The 16,552-nt window shown below is 41.5% G+C and overlaps 1 long non-coding RNA gene across 1 annotated transcript in view; it reads left to right on the forward strand.

Annotated features, from left to right (window-relative positions):
- The first annotated feature begins 4,209 nt into the window (after positions 1-4,209).
- The window catches only part of LOC309802514, a 351,629-nt gene continuing 339,286 nt past the window's right edge, over positions 4,210-16,552 (forward strand). Inside the window, exon 1 of the long non-coding RNA XR_014293814.1 lies at positions 4,210-4,274. This is a non-coding gene — a long non-coding RNA (uncharacterized lncRNA). The remainder of the gene's footprint in view (positions 4,275-16,552) is intronic.

The following is a 16,552-nucleotide window of genomic DNA, read 5'->3' on the forward strand; positions in this document are numbered from 1 at the left end:
ATAATTATTAAAAAAATTAAAAACAAAAAACAAACAAAAAACGGATGGATAGAACCCTAGGACAAATGGTGGAAGCAAAGCTGTACAGACAAAATCTCACACAGAAGCATACACATACACACTCACAAAAAGAGGAAAAGGGGAAAAAATCATTAATCTTGCTCTCAATTTGTGATGATTCGTTGTCTAAAGGAGGGAAGGAAGAAAAGCAAGCAAGCAAGAAAGAAGATAAAGTAAAATAAAATAAAATAAAATAAAGATAAAGTAAAATAAAGTTATTAAAATAAAAAATAATTATTAAAAAAATTAAAAACAAAAAACAAACAAAAAACGGATGGATAGAACCCTAGGACAAATGGTGGAAGCAAAGCTGTACAGACAAAATCTCACACAGAAGCATACACATACACACTCACAAAAAGAGGAAAAGGGGAAAAAATCATTAATCTTGCTCTCAAAGTCCACCTCCTCAATTTGGGATGATTCGTTGTCTTTTCATGTATTCCACAGATGCAGGGTACATCAAGTTGTTTGTGGAGCTTTAATCCGCTGCTTCTGAGGCTGCTGGGAGGGATTTCCCTTTCTCTTGTTTGTTCTCACAGCTTCCGGGTCTCAGCTTTGGATTTGGCCCCGCCTCTGCGTGTAGGTCTCCGGAGGGCGTCTGTTCTTTGCTCAGACAGGACGGGGTTAAAGGAGCAGCCGCTTCGGGGACTCTGCCTCACTCAGGCCGGGAGGAGGGAGGGGTACGGAGTGCGGGGCGGAGCCTGCGGCGGCAGAGGCCGTCGTGACGTTGCACCAGCTCGAGGCGCTCCGTGCTTTCTCCCATGGAAGCCGTCCGTGGATCCCGGGAGCCCGGCAGTGGCGGGCTGCACAGGCTCCCCGGAAGGTAGGTGTGGATAGTGACCTGTGCTCGCACACAGGCCTCTTGACGGCGGCAGCAGCAGCCCCAGCGTCCCACGCCCGTCTCTGGGGTCCGCGCTTTTAGCCGCGGCTCGCGCCTGTCTTTGGAGCTCCTTTAAGCAGCGCTCTTAATCCTCTCTCGCGCACCAGGAAACAAAGAGGGAAGAAAAAGTCTCTTGCCTCTTCGGCAGGTCCAGACTTTTTCCCGGACTCTCTCCTGGCTAGCTGTGGTGCACTAACCCCCTTCAGGCTGTGTTCACGCGGCCAACCCCAGTCCTCTCCCTGCGCTCCGACCGGAGCCCGGGCCTCAGCTCCGAGCCCCGCCCGCCCTGGCGGGTGAGCAGACAAGCCTCTCGGGCTGGTGAGTGCTGGTCGGCACCGATCCTCTGTGCGGGAATCTCTCTGCTTTGCCCTCCGCACCCCTGTTGCTGTGCTCTCCTCCGTGGCTCCAAAGCTTTCCCCCTCCGCCACCCGCAGTCTCCGCCCACGAAGGGGCTTCTAGTGTGTGGAAACCTTTCCTCCTTCACAGCTCCCTCCCACTGGTGCAGGTCCCGTCCCTATTTTTTGTCTCTGTTTATCCTTTTTTCTTTTGCCCTACCCAGGTACGTGGGGGAGCTTCTTTACTTTTGGGAGGTCTGAGATCTTCTGCCAGCGTTCAGTAGGTGTTCTGCAGGAGTTTTTCCACATGTAGATGTATTTCTGGTGTATTTGTGGGGAGGAAGGTGATCTCCGCGTCTTAGTCTTCTGCCATCTTCCCCGGAAGTCCTCCCATCTCTTCTTTCTCAGCAATCTGATATAATGTGCATTTAAGAGTGTTCTCCTTGGACTAGAGTTTAGTCTTAGCCATCATTCTCAATATTCAAAGTGGCTGGAAGAGCTTCTTCTTTTCCCTGTTCTGGTCCAGTTGGCCAAGGTTAACTGGTGCTTCACTCTGAGCAGTGATATCTCATAAGGCACGAGTTGGAGGCACTCAGATTGACTTTGGTTTTCCATTGTTTTGATATGTTGACAGTTAATGAATGACTTTGTTGAACCAATATGTAAATGTCCACAATTGTGAATCCCATTGGTGTTCCTTTCCAAAACAATTATGGAAGGAACTGAAAGTCAGATAAAAGTAACATTAGATCCACTGCATTTAGGGAAGAAATGGCATAGGCTGTGCTGGGGTTGAGGATATTAAAAATAAATAAGGTGTGTTCCTACTTTCATAAAGATCATAGTCCACATGAAGTGGTATCATGTGAGTTGAATTGGTGGGTTGAGACATATAAATAAACAACCCTTGGACAGAGGAATAAGCCACAAACTAGATAATGGATAAGCAAGATGGGGGTTGATTATGCTGGATGGAGAAAGAGTTTGGGGACGACCAAGAGATTGAATTTTAAAAAATAAATGGGGCCCTAGCAGACACATGATGTGATGAAGAGAGAGGAAAGAATATAAACAAAGGCACATGTAACATGCGTAACATCTTCAGAGAAGTGTGAGCATTCAGGCGTTGCTAAGAGCATGAGGTGTGTGGGTAAACAGATGGAGATGAGACCGAAAAAGTCAGTGAGAGCAAGATTGTGGCAGGTTTTCTACGATGGTACTGGGAATTTTGAACTTCATCTTCTAGGCAGTGGGTGGTCATGGTGGGCTTTAGGTAGGAAAATTTTGTGACTCCATTTGCAGTCTCTGTTGCTGACTCACCATCATTGATTTTCAAGGCAGAAAAGACTAGAGGGTGCATCTGACCCCACCTTTCACGCCATCGCAAATCTGAATGAGATGTAAAAACTGTGGAGACTCAGCACAATAAAATTCAAAAATAGCCTTTCTCATATGATTTCCTACTCACCTATTTTCCTTTTCCTAAAAATTATAAGCCAAGTCTATTTCATTTGATAATATTGAGGCATTAACTAAAATTAATATTGACAACACTGGACTATATAGGCAGCAGGCAACCTTCTCTCTTGTTTTTGGTTCCTTCCAACTTCACCAGTGAATTATAAAAAGAAGTTGAGAGGCCGCCTGATGTTAGAGGTAAAGCTGCTCTAGGTGGAGGCAGAACTGAAATGCAAAAAAGGCCTCAACATTTCCCCACCCTGGAAAATACAAACGAACCCATCCCTCAAGACCTTTGATTTGTAGAGCTGCTGCAAGGCCTGCGGCATGTCCCTGTCCCAGTGTAGGGGAGAGAGCACAAGGCTGGGAGTTGCGGCTGGTATCCTAATCCGATATTTTACCTTGTAATATTGTATAAAGTTGACAAGTCTTTTGATTTTTTGGAATCTGTAATGTTCTTATATTTAAAATAGATGGAATACTAACTGCCCTACTGTATAAGTTTGCCAGGGCTACCATAACAAAACACCACAGACTGGCTGGTTTAAACAACAGAAGTTTAGTTTTTCACATTTCTGGAGGCCAGAAGTCCAAGATCAAAATGTTGACAGGTTTGTAGATGGTCACTTTATCACTGTGTCCTCATATGGTCACATCCCTCTGTCTATGTCTATGTCCCAATCTCCTCTTCTTATAAGGACACCAGTCATATTGAATTAAAGTCCACCCCAATGACCTCATTTAACATTAATTACTCCTTTAATGACCCTATCTCCAAATGTAGTCACATTCTGAGGTACTGGGGGTTAGGACGTCAACACATGAATTTTGGGGGGACACAATTCAGCCCATAACACCTACTTACATTCTAGTGTTGTTTTGAAGGGACCAGTAAGATAATGTCAATTGGGGAAGCATAAATTTTATTGTGAATACAGAGTATTTGTGATTACAGTTGCCTGGGTCAAATATAATTGACTGAGTCCTCCTTCTGGTCGGATGGTCTATTTTCTTTACTAGCCTAGAAAGCCTATGGAGGTCTCTGGGGTTAATCTTTCCTTCCAGGGTATAGAGCCACCTGCTTCTGATTATCCACACATGCATGTTATCCATTCTCCTATTTTATTTTAACCTTCATCGCTAGATTTTACCAATATTCATTTCTTCTCTGCTTGTGAGCACTTGGAATACTATACTTCTGAGTCCCTTTACATCATCCCCACCTTATGAAATATAATGTCCTTTTAAGGAGATGGACAAGCTTGTGAAGAAAGTAGTGAGCCTGAGAGCCTTAGAGAAGACCATGCATTAGTAAGAGGTTAGAAGGGATCACACATTACTGTGTCTCAAGCTTTGGACACAGGGCCGCAGCTGCCACTCCTGGGATCTCAAGTGCCAGGAGAAGGCTGTCTACCAGTTCCTCGCATTTGGCCGCGGGTGGACCTCACACATTCACTGTTTCTCTCTTTTACCAGATGGTTCTTGGTCACCTTCACCTCCCATCAAGCAGCCTCCTCTTGCCGACAGACATCACTCAGGTAACTTCAGTCAGTAAGCAACTATTTGTAAAATCTGCCTTGCTCTTCAAATTCCTCTTGCAATTGTTGTTTGTGTCCATTGTCTATCTTCAAATGGTTGCCTAACAATTCCTTTATATTAGGGTATATATTTGTTGCATTATAGAAAGAAAATGTAATAATATCCGAAACTATACAGTACTTTTGGGTCTGGCATATAACAACACCCACTGAGGTGTGCAGCAAGTATTAAATAATTAGACAATGGGGGGAATTGTTAGGTAGATATTGCAAAGTGTTTTAGTGATACTTGGGGAAAGTGGTTGGGAACACAGTGCACTGTTTTATTCCTATTTAAAGTAATGAAACCTAGGGTCCTACTATAAAAATTCACTAGCAGGCTTTTAGGGATGGATTCGATTTGGATAACAAGGGATTCCTGCATTCAACTTATAAACTTAAAATTTGTGACTAGTTTTGACTTTTCATAATGGCGTATGCAACTCAATTATGTCAGAGGGCGGCTAGGAGAGAATGCTCATCTGTCAAATATCTTCCTTATTTTCTCATCTTCTGAAGCATATTTAACAAGATCTGTAGTTGAGGAAAGGAGAGAGGAGGAGGAGTTTGGAGAAAGGAAGTGATTTCTGGTAACCATCCTCAAAATAGCTAAGGACAGCCTTGACATTATACATTTTCAAGGATATTAGTGGAGAAATATATAGTGGGCCCTTTTCAACAACTCAAATATTCAACTTGATTTTAATATCAACTTTCTCTAGTGAAACATACTGTCTTAAAAAGTATGCTCCTGCGTCTTCCGTTTGAGAACTTAATGGAGTTTATACTATTAATAGCCTCTGTGCTTAGTTTACTTTATTCTTTCTGTGTACATTCCCCAGTCTCCACTTGTGGAACACACTTGCGGGAAGGTATGATAGCAGTAAATATATTTAGTGCTTCTTACATGACTAATAAGTTAATAGCCTATTTTGAGTAGTTGCAATTTTGAGTTTTGCCAAGGTTTTTCTTCCTTTCTCAGTCTTGCTTCGCTTCAAAACAGACTTGTTTGACTTTGAAGAGATGGCTCCTTTGACATACATTTTAAATCAAGAATATAAGCTTCTCAGCTTCTCAATGAATGAGATGTTTTTGTTGAATGTGTTTGAGGTCAGATTTTGTCTGTCTACATTTCACTGTTTTTTGATTATTTTATATTCCACCTCAGCTTCAATTCTTCTCTAACCGATAGACTCAGCAACAACCTTCTACACTGCCCAGTGAAGGGACTCTAGGGAGGGAATTAAGCAAATATCATAAAAGGCTCTAAGAGGCAAGATTTGTGGATAGGAAGACTGGTTATGAAAAATCAAGTTTTAAAAGGTTAGGTAGTTGCTTGGAGAGCAATGTATGAAAGACTGGATCCATTTAGGAAACCGACCTAAGAAAGCATCCTTTGCCATAAGAAAGGGTACCTCTAGGGCAGTTCTCCTGATTACTAGGCTGGTGTTCTGTTTATTACACCATGTGGCTAAGGAATCTTTGTTTCCAGCTGCAAACAAAAAATCTTATTGAGTCAGAGGCGAAATAGTCATAATAGGCATTATATTTACATTTCCTTTTGTATTTACTCAGAAATTTCGTATCTGTCATTTATTTATAAGCCAGTTTTGTAAAGTGGAAAGAGCATTGGACTTGGAGCCAGATAATCTACTAAAACCAGCTAACATATCTTTCCCTGAAGAATCTTGAGGAACCAATAAGATATTGTAATTGACAGTCCTTGTAGTTTTTATCAAGCTAGGAACTTTTCACAGATTCCTTTAACTTTGAGCCTTGATATCTTCCTCCATAAAACAAAGGAGTTAGGTAGCAACTGAGCAATCTCTAACTTTCTCACTCTCACATTATTATTATTTTTTTAAACTTTGGGAGGTAAGTAGAGTCAGATCTGTGGTATTGAGATTTATAGGAAGAAGTATATATTTGGTCTTCCACCAGGTTTCTGGCACAGAGCTCCTAAAACCCCTGGAGTTTCCTGTGGTGAGAGTAATGAAGGTGTCTTCTCTTATGTCAGTGAGGTGACTTCCTTAGGACTGTGCCAGTTGCCAGGGAAACCAACAGAGGGATTACAGGGTTGGAATTTTCATCCCCTCCACACCCACCTCCAGGGAGGAGAGAGTGGCTGGAGATTGAGTTCAGTCACAATGAACAGCTAATGATTTACTTAATCATGCTTATGTAATGAAGCCTCCATAAACCCCCCAAAAAAGACAGGGTTCAGAGAGCTTCCAGGTTGGTGAACACACAGAGGTGCTGGGTGGGTGGTGTGCCCAGAGAGGGCAAGGAAGCTGCAAGCCTCTTCCCAAATATCTTGCCCTATGCATCTCTTCCATCTGGCTGTTCCTGAGTTATACCCTTTTATAATAAACCAGCAATCTAGTAAGTAAATTGTTTCTCTGAGTTCTGTGAGCCTCTCTAGCAAATTAATTAAACCCAAGGAGGTTCTATATAGGTTCTCAGATCTATAGCTGATGGGTCAGAAGCACAAATTACAATCTGGAGTTGTGATGGGCGCCCAAAGTGGGAGGGGCTGAGCCCTTAACCTGTGGGATCTGATGCTATCTTCAGGTAGATAGTGTCAGAATTGTGTTAAATTGTAGGAAACCCAGCTGGTGGTATGTGAGAGTCCCTTGGAGGTGTGGAAAAAACCCACACATTGGAACTGGGTGCAGAATCCCAAGACGGTTAAAAAAAAATCCTTTTCACAAAAGAGGAACTGGAGGAAAGAGGTAAAGAGAGTGGCCTGACTGACTGGGGATGAGAGATGAGCAATCAAACACTTTCCCCACTCAGCGGTGTTTTCCTCATTTGTCTTAGATGCTGGCAGGGTCAGTTGTATTCTATAAAGAGCTTCGTGTGGCCCTCATACTTGGACAACCTTTCACTGAATGCAAATGATTTTAGGATACAAAACAGCAAGGTCAGACCTCAGCTGCACCCCAGAGGAGCTCTGATCTCAAAGAAAAACTAGCAAAACTGCTTCTCTGGGTAAAATGGAAATGTTGGGGGTCTGAGCTGCTGGCACCTGTGAAGAGCTGCATGACCCACGGGCAGGGAGGAACATTATCCTTCCAAGACTTGTTACCTGTCCAGTAAGTGGGTCTGTGGGTCTATTTCCTCTTAAGACCAGAGGTTCTTATCATTTTGATTTGTGAATTTCATGATGGGTAATATCACTTTACAAAAACGCAGTTTGAACCATCACAGATAATTTTTGCAAATAATTTCAGTGGGTCAAAAACAAAAATCCCCTGGAAACTGTACAACAGCCCTCTTAGGTCACTGGTCCTGAAAATTTAGTACACAAATGAATAACACTGGGACAACATTCTTAGAAATTCTGATTCATTAGATATTAAGGAGCTGGTCCTAGTATTCTGAATTTTTAAAAGCACCCAAGAGAATTCTGATTCAAGCGAGCAGGATTCAATACTAAATAAACATTGTCATTGGGGTCCCTGGCTTGTAGTTAAGAGACACTGCCTTGGACTGCCTTAGAATTCCAGTGTTCCTGAGTTCATTCCCCAAATTAATATCTTTCTCAAATTCAATCTGAAAAGAAAACCCAAGTCCCCATCAAATGAATTAGGCACACTGGAGCAAAAACCAAACATAAAGTAGATTTTTGTCCTGACTGAGCCAGTTTGGCTGGCTTCCTGGTCTGGCATCACCAGTTGCGTATTCAGTTTCCAAGTCCCTGGGTGACAGCATGCCTGGCTTCATACCAGTATGGGCATTCATCAGCTGCACTGTACAGTACAAGAACTGTCAGATAAGAATGGGCTAGTCTCTGTGAGACCATTCTGGGTTTGCTCTGAAGTAGCACCATCAAAAGAGTGGTTACAAATGGAAGTTGAGATCAGAGCCAGAGAAGTGGTGTTGACCAGCAGATCTCTGAACAAGGCAATGCTGTCAACAATGGGTAAAGCAAGGTCTCAGCCGGGCTGGGACGCCTGGTAACAACGTTTGAGTTGGATGGAGGCAAGCAGTTCAGGAGGGAGGCTATGAACAAAATGAAGTTGTTGGTCTTATCACACCCTGACCAGCTTAAACACACTAGACTTGACACAAGATACTCTCTATGGACATTCGCTGATGAATGCTTACTAATAGAGGTCCAAGAAGTAAAAACCCTGTGGATGGTAAAATTTGTCCCTCCATCTTCTTTCTGATAACTATTTCTTTTTTCTTTTTTTAATATTTATTTACTTATTTATTTGGTTGTGCCTGGTCTTAGTTGCGGCAGATGGGCTCCTTAGTTGGGGCTCGCCAGCTCCTCAGTTGCAGCAGGTGGGCTCCTTAGTTGTGGCATGTGAACTCTTAGTTGTAGCATGCATGCGGGATCCAGTTCCCCTCCCAGGGACTGAACCCGGCCCCCCACATTGGGAGAGCAGAGTCCCAACCACTGCGCCACCAGGGAAGTCCCTGATGACTATTTCTTAACAATGAATTTAGGCAGAAACCGTGAATAACGCTTTGTATGTAGTTTTTGTTAGCAATCTTCTTTATTAGGGTATTGTCTAGTTTGAGGGTGGAAAATGTTTTATCTGCAGTGACAGATAGTAAAGTGTTTTAGACTTTGTGAACTACAATACTGTCTCTGTTGTATGTTCATCACTTTTTCCTTTTTACAATTCCCTAATAATGTGAACACTATTCTTGGCTCTCTGGCAGTACGAAAACAAGGCATGGACTGGCGTTGGCCCTCAGGCTGTAGTTTGCTGACCGTCCACTAGATTGTCTCAACAATAAAATAAGATTATTTTATTTTTACATGGTGTTTGATATTTTCTGTCAGCAAATACAGTCAATGGGAAAAAATTCGCAGTTATCTGTTCCCCATTGAGAACATATCCCCTCCATTATGTACTGATAGGAGAGCCTAAAGCCATAGTGTGAGAAGTAGTGTTTTCTACACTTGAGTCCTCCTGTAGCAATCTAATATTATAAGCTGTAAGGGAAGAGATGAATTTTAATTGGGTTTCATTTGACATAAAAATTCAGACTTGATGGTCTTTCTCTTTTGGGCTCTTATTTTTAAAATTAACTCGTATGGGCTTCCCTGGTGGCGCAGTGGTTGAGAGTCCGCCTGCCAATGCAGGGGACACGGGTTCGTGCCCCGGTCCGGGAAGATCCCACATGCCGCGGAGCGGCTGGGCCCGTGAGCCATGGCCGCTGAGCCTGCGTGTCCGGAGCCTGTGCTCCGCAACGGGAGAGGCCACAACAGTGAGAGGCCCGCGTACCACAAAAAAACAAAAAATTAACTCCTATGATTTTGGCTTATATTTTAAAAATATATGTACATTATGGATTATTTGGATGATTAGTTCACTATCTGAGTACTACTATGAGATTTAAATCCAAGTAGACATTTGAACATAAGATCTTTTTGGTTATCAGTAGTGCTGCCTTAACTGTTGCCACATAATGAGACTAAAACAGAGGTAAATTTAATAAAGGCCAAGTGACGTCGTGGTTCTGAGGTCCTTTAATAGAGGAAAAATAGTTGGATATTGGATCATCACGTAACACATGGTATATATAGTACCAAACTAGAACAGTCCTATGACAAAAATGTTAGTTCCATATCCTCACTGGAGTAAAAGAGATTCAATTTCAGCACTACAGTATTTCGGTCACATTCAGTTAATGCTGTTAATTTGAGTTTTGGTGATGATACATTAGTAAATTTGTGTATAATTTGTCCTGTTATGAATATGTGCATGTGTGTGTGTGTGTGTGTGCGTGCGTGTGCATATACTCAATTTAGATCAATCCCAGAGGTGTTAGTAGACTATCACAGTGGTCAGTATGCAAATGGGAAGAGCCAGGAACAAGGCAGGTGCAGTCAGGATGGTTAGAGCAAGTCTGTGCTGGTCCACACAAAGGTGCCCTTTCCTCTGGGCTGATGCATACCTGAGTTGAGCCAGGGTACATGGCCCGGCCAATAGTGACTGGCTGGATTTTACCCTTACTTGTCCCCTCAGCTGAGCACTCTTGTTCAGAGGTATGTGCCTGCCCTGAGTGAAGGAAAATGAATTTGAGAGATAATGTGTAAATATAATCTTTGAGGCCTGGTAGCCATTTAAATCTGGAGATCAAGGATTGCTCCCAACTTCTGGCTTTGGTGACTGTTGTTTTAGAACAATATCTGATGCATTGACTCCTTCAGAACAGTCACAATAATTTGGTATTACCTTTGGAAAAGCTTCGGTGTAGTCAAGAAAAACAAAAGCCAAGAAAAGGGTTTTTTTTTTTGTTTTTTGTTTTTTTTGCGGTACGCGGGCCTCTTATTGTTGTGGCCTCTCCCGTTGCGGAGCACAGGCTCCGGACGCGCAGGCCCAGTGACCATGGCTCACAGGCCCAGCCGCTCCGCGGCATGTGGGATCTTCCCGGACCGGGGCACGAACCCGTGTCCCCTGCATCGGCAGGCAGACTCTCAACCACTGCGCTACCAGGGAAGCCCAAGAAAAGGGTATTTAAAGAGGGAAGCAGTGGCAGCAGTAGGAATGGACAAGACATCCACTACAAAGTAGAAACCTGAAGGACTTAACCACTTCTTCTTTCCTGTGTGTGTATTTATTAGGGGGTGTCATAGGCATGAATCCACAGTGCCCCCTACTGCCTCAGAGGGGGTCTGTGCCAACACGGAATAGCATGGCCTATTGTAATGCCAACTTCACAGGAGGTAGACTCACAGCTGTGATGCTGGGAAGCAGGACTCATGGTTGAGTAGAACTGGGTGATGCTTCCTGGGGTACAGGGAAATGGGGGAGGGAGACCAAATGGAATTTTGCTGGTCATCCCTCTCTTCACTTTTCAACAGAAGCAGACAGAAATATTTATTTTGTGCTGGATACTTCCTAGGTCTTGCAAAAGAAAGATGGCAGGAGTATAAGAGAACCAAAAGCAATATTCTCCATGCTTTGAGAGCTTATCAAATTGGAGAGGCAGAACACGTGTGCAGCACACTGAGAACACTTCAGGATGCAAATACAGACAAATTAGTTTATTACGAACTGGACGTTGCTCTAGAGAGTGGTGTCTTTTCACAGTGAGAATTCTGTCTGTAGAAGGAGTGCCAAATAAAGACGAAATCAGAGTACAGGTGTGGGTTCCTAAGTGCGTGTGTGTGTGTGTGTGTGTGTGTGTGTGTTTTCTGTTGCATTGGGGGTGGTGAATATTAACTTGCAAAGGGGCCTTAGAAGAGGATAAATTAGGTCTGTATTTTTGAATATGGGCAGGAGGGGGCAAGAAATGCTTAGTGGAAAGGAGAGCAAATTGAGAGGCAAGAATAAAAATGTGGAGTTCAAACATAGCAGAGGAGAGGTTAACAATATCTCACAGCTGGTGAAAGACTACTACTTTCTCACAAAATGTTCCCATACCAGAAGCCCCGAAGTACCTAGAGCCTGGAGGTGACCTGCCCCATTAGTGGGGGCTTCTTAACGTCTAGCCAGCCTTTTGCTTGCTTGAGGCCTGATTACTATAATACTTGGTCCAATTCTTTTCATCTTGAGCTCACGAGCTTAGGCAAAGCTGAGCACCTGGTGTGTATTTTTGTCCTCTTGTGATGGTGAGCACTTTAGCTACTAGTCTTTGAAGCCTAAAAACACATGGCAGTAGCTTTTACCCAATGTCCTGGCGCTCTTCATCAACTTGATGTTTTATTTGGTTGTATTATAATGAGATTTAAGGACAGTTTGCATGGCATCCTTCCCCTATAATTGTAGTTGTTAAATGCAGCCCCAGACAAGGTGTCAAACAACCTTGGAGACAGTTTAGTGATGTAATGCCAGGTCTTTCTGATATTAATGGTTTTTGGTGGGATTGACTTAGTAATAGCTATATAGTGCTGCATCGTAATGGACATAACCTTTAACATAATGATACATCGATCCCTTTGTTGTGTTTGTATATATAGAAATGCAGGATACTCATCACGGCAATGGCGAGACTAGCTCAGGGATCACGTGACAGCTCTGCCTCAGAAATAGAGGACCTGGGCACCACTGTATTAGTGAGCCTGTGGGCCACGGAATCAGGTTATCTGTCTGCATCTTGGTTGCACCACTGGCTGAACAACCTTGGGCAACTGACAAATATTTTCTGAACTTCGATTTCTTCATTATAAAATGAGGTCCTACTGGTGTGTTCTTGTTATGATGGGGATCATTAGAGAGAGCCATGTGTAATAAATTACATGCAAGTGTTAGGCATAAAGTAGGTGGAATGTTAGTTTGTTGTTGTTGGACCTGTTACTTGCTTGGGCTCTATCTGGAATTTATTTATTTTTGTTTTTAATTTGATTTTTATTATATATTTTTCAGATGTACAGCATTATAATTCAACATCTATATACACTACAAAGTGATCACCACTGCAAGTCTAGTTACCATCCATCACTGTATAGTTCCCTTCCCCTCTGGCAACCACTAATCTGTTCTCTGTATCTATGAGGTTTTATTTTTTTTAAACATCTTTATTGGAGTATAATTGCTTTACAATGGTGTGTTAGTTTCTGCTTCATAACAAAGTGAATCAGCTATACATATACATATATCCCCATATCTCCTCCCTCTTGCATCTCCCTCCCACCCTTCCTATCCCGCCCCTCTAGGTGGTCACAAAGCACAGAGCTGATCTCCCTGTGCTATGCGGCTGCTTCTCACTAGCTATCTGTTTTATATTTGGTACTGAATATATGTCCATGCCACTCTCTCACTTCGTCCCAGCTTACTCTTCCCCCTCCCCGTGTCCTCAAGTTCATTCTCTACGTCTGCGTCTTTATTCTTGTCTTTCCCCTAGGTTCTTCAGAACCATTTTTTTAGATTCCATATATATGTGTTAGCATACGGTGTTTGTTGTTCTCTTTCTGACTTACTTCACTCTGTATGATAGACTCTAAGTCCATCCACCTCACTACAAATAACTCAATTTCGTTTCCTTTTACGGCTGAGTAATATTCCATTGAATATATGTGCCACATCTTCTTTATCCATTCGTCTGTCAATGGACACTTAGGTTTGCTTCCGTGTCCTGGCAATTATAAATCGTGCTGCAATGAACATTGTGGTACGTGACTCTTTTTGATTTATGGTTTTCTCAGGGTATATGCCCAGTAGTGGGATTGCTGGGTCATATGGTAGTTCTATTTTTAGTTTTTTAAGGACCCTCCATTCTGTTTTACATTGTGGCTGTATCAATTTACATTCCCAACAACAGTGGAAGAGGGTTCCCTTTTCTCTACACCCTCTCCAGCATTTATTGTTTGTAGACTTTTTGATGATGGCCACTCTGACTGGTGTGAGGTGATACCTCATTGTAGTTTTGATTTGCATTTCTCTAGTGATTAGTGGTGTTGAGCATCCTTTCATATGTTTGTTGACAATCTGTGTTTCTTCTTTGGAGAAATGTCTGTTTAGGTCTTCTGCCCATTTTTGGATTGGGTTGTTTGTTTCTTTGATATTGAGCTGCATGAGCTGCTTGTATATTTTGGAGATTAATCCTTTGTCCGTTGATTCATTTGCAAATATTTCCCCCCATTCTGAGGGTTGCCTTTTCATCTTGTTTATGGTTTCCTTTGCTGTGCAAAAGCTTTTAAGTTTCATTGGGTCCCATTTGTTTATTTTTGTCTTTATTTCCATTTCTCTAGGAGGTGGATTAAAAAGGATCTTGCTGTGATTTATGTCCTAGAGTGCTCTGGCTATGTTTTCCTCTAAGAGTTTGGTAGTGTCTGGCCTTATATTTAGGTCTTTAATCCATTTTGAGTTTATTTTTGTGTATGGTGTTAGGGAGTGTTCTAATTTCATTCTTTTACATGTAGCTGTCCAGTTTTCCCAGCACCACTTATTGAAGAGGCTGTCTTTTCTCTATTGTATATTCTTGCCTCCTTTATCAAAGATAAGGTGACCATACATGTGTGGGTTTATCTCTGGGCTTTCTATCCTGTTCCATTGATCTATATTTCTGTTTTTGTGCCAGTACCATACTGTTTTGATTACTGTAGCTTTGTAGTATAGTCTGAAGTCCAGGAGCCCGATTCCTCCAGTTCCGTTTTTCTTTCTACAGATTGCTTTGGCTATTCGGGGTCCTTTGTGTTTCCATACAAATTGTGACATTTTTTGTTTTAGTTCTGTGAAAAATACCATTGGTAGTTTGATAGGGATTGCATTGAAACTGTAGATTGCTTTGGGTAGTAGAGTCATTTTCATAGGGTTGATTCTTCCAATCCAAGAACATGGTATATCTCTCCATCTGTTTGTATCATCTTTAATTTCTTTGATCAGTGTCTTATAGTTTTCTGCCTACAGGTCTTTCATGTCCCTAGGTAGGTTTATTCCTAGGTATTTTATTCTTTTTGGTGCAGTGGTAAATCGGAGTGTTTCCTTAATTTCTCTTTCAGATTTTTCATCATTAGTGTATAGGAATGCAAGAGGTTTCTGTGCATTAATTTTGTATCCTGCTACTTTACCAAATTCATTGATTAGCTCTAGTATTTTCCTGGTAGCATCTTTAGGATTCTCTATGTATAGTATCATGTTGTCTGCAAACAGTGACAGCTTTACTTCTTCTTTTCCAATTTGGATTCCTTTTATTTCTTTTTCTTCTCCGATTGCTGTGGCTGAAACTTCCAGAACTATGTTGGATAATAGTGGTGAGAGTGGGCAACCTTGTCTTATTACTGATCTTAGTGGAAATGGTTGCAATTTTTCACCATTGAGAACGATGTTGGCTGTGGGTTTGTCACATATGGCCTTTATTATGTTGAGGTAAGTTCCCTCTATGCCTACTTTCTGGAGGGTTTTTATCATAAATGGGTGTTGAATTTTGTCAAAAGCTTTTTCTGCATCTATTGAGATGGTCATATGGTTATTCTCCTACAATTTTTTAATATGACGTACCACATTGATTGATTTGTGTATATTGAAGAATCCTTGCATTCCTGGGATAAACCCCACTTGATCATGGTGTATGATCCTTTTAATGTGCTGTTGGATTCTATTTGCTAGTATTTTGTTGAGGATTTTTGCATCTATGTTCATCAGTGATATTGGCCTGTAGTTTTCTTTTTTTGTGACATCTTTTTCTGGTTTTGGTATCGGGGTGATGGTGGCCTCGTAGAATGAGTTTGGGAGTTTTCCTCCCTCTGCTGTATTTTGGAAGAGTTTGAGAGGGATGGGTGTTAGCTCTGCTGTAAATATTTGATAGAATTCGTCTGTGAAGCCATCTGGTCCTGGCCTTTTGTTTGCTGGAAGATTTATAATCACAGTGTCAATTTCAGTGCTTGTGATTGGTCTGTTTATATTTTCTATTTCTTCCTGGTTCAGTCTCAGAAGGTTGTGCTTTTCTAAGAATTTGTCTGTTTCTTCCAAGTTGTCCATTTTATTGGCATATAGTTGCTTGTAGTAATCTCTCATTATCCTTTGTATTTCTGCAGTATCAGTTGTTACTTCTCCTTTTTCATTTCTAATTCTGTTGATTTGATTCTTCTCCCTTTTTCTCTTGATGAGTCTGGCTAATGGTTTATCAATTTTGTTTATCTTCTCAAAGAAACAGCTTTTAGTTTTATTCATCTTTGCTATTGTTTCCTTCATTTCTTTTTCATTTATTTCTGATCTAATCTTTATAATTTGTTTCCTTCTACTAACTTTGAGGTTTTTTGTTCTTCTTTCTCTGATTGCTTTAGGTGTAAGGTTAGGTGGTTTATTTGAGATGTTTCTTGTTTCTTGAGGTAGGATTGTATTGCTATAAGCTTCCCTCTTAGAACTGCTTTTGCTGCATGCCATAGGTTTTGGGTCATCGTGTTTTCATTGTCATTTGTTTCTTGGTATTTTTTAATTTCTTCTTTGATTTCTTCAGTTATCACTTAGTTATTTAGTAGTGTATTGTTTAGCCTCCATGTATTTGTATTTTTTATAGATTTTTTCCTGTAGTTGATATCTGGTCTCATAGCGTTATGGTCAGAAAAGATACTTGATACAATTTCAGTTTTCTTAAATTTACCAAGGCTTGATTTGTGACCCAGTTTATGATCTATCCTGGAGAATGTTCCATGAGCACTTGAGAAGAAAGTGTATTCTGTTGTTTTTGGATGGAATGTCCTATAATTATCGATTAAGTATATTTTGTTTAATGTGTCATTTAAAGCTTTTTTTTCCTTATTTATTTTCATTTTGGTTGATCTGTCCATTGGTGAAAGTGGAGTGTTATAGTCCCCTGCTATGATTGTGTTA

This window comes from Mesoplodon mirus (assembly GCF_964341445.2).
Source record: "Mesoplodon mirus genome assembly, chromosome: 4".
NCBI classification, from domain to species: domain Eukaryota; kingdom Metazoa; phylum Chordata; class Mammalia; order Artiodactyla; family Ziphiidae; genus Mesoplodon; species Mesoplodon mirus.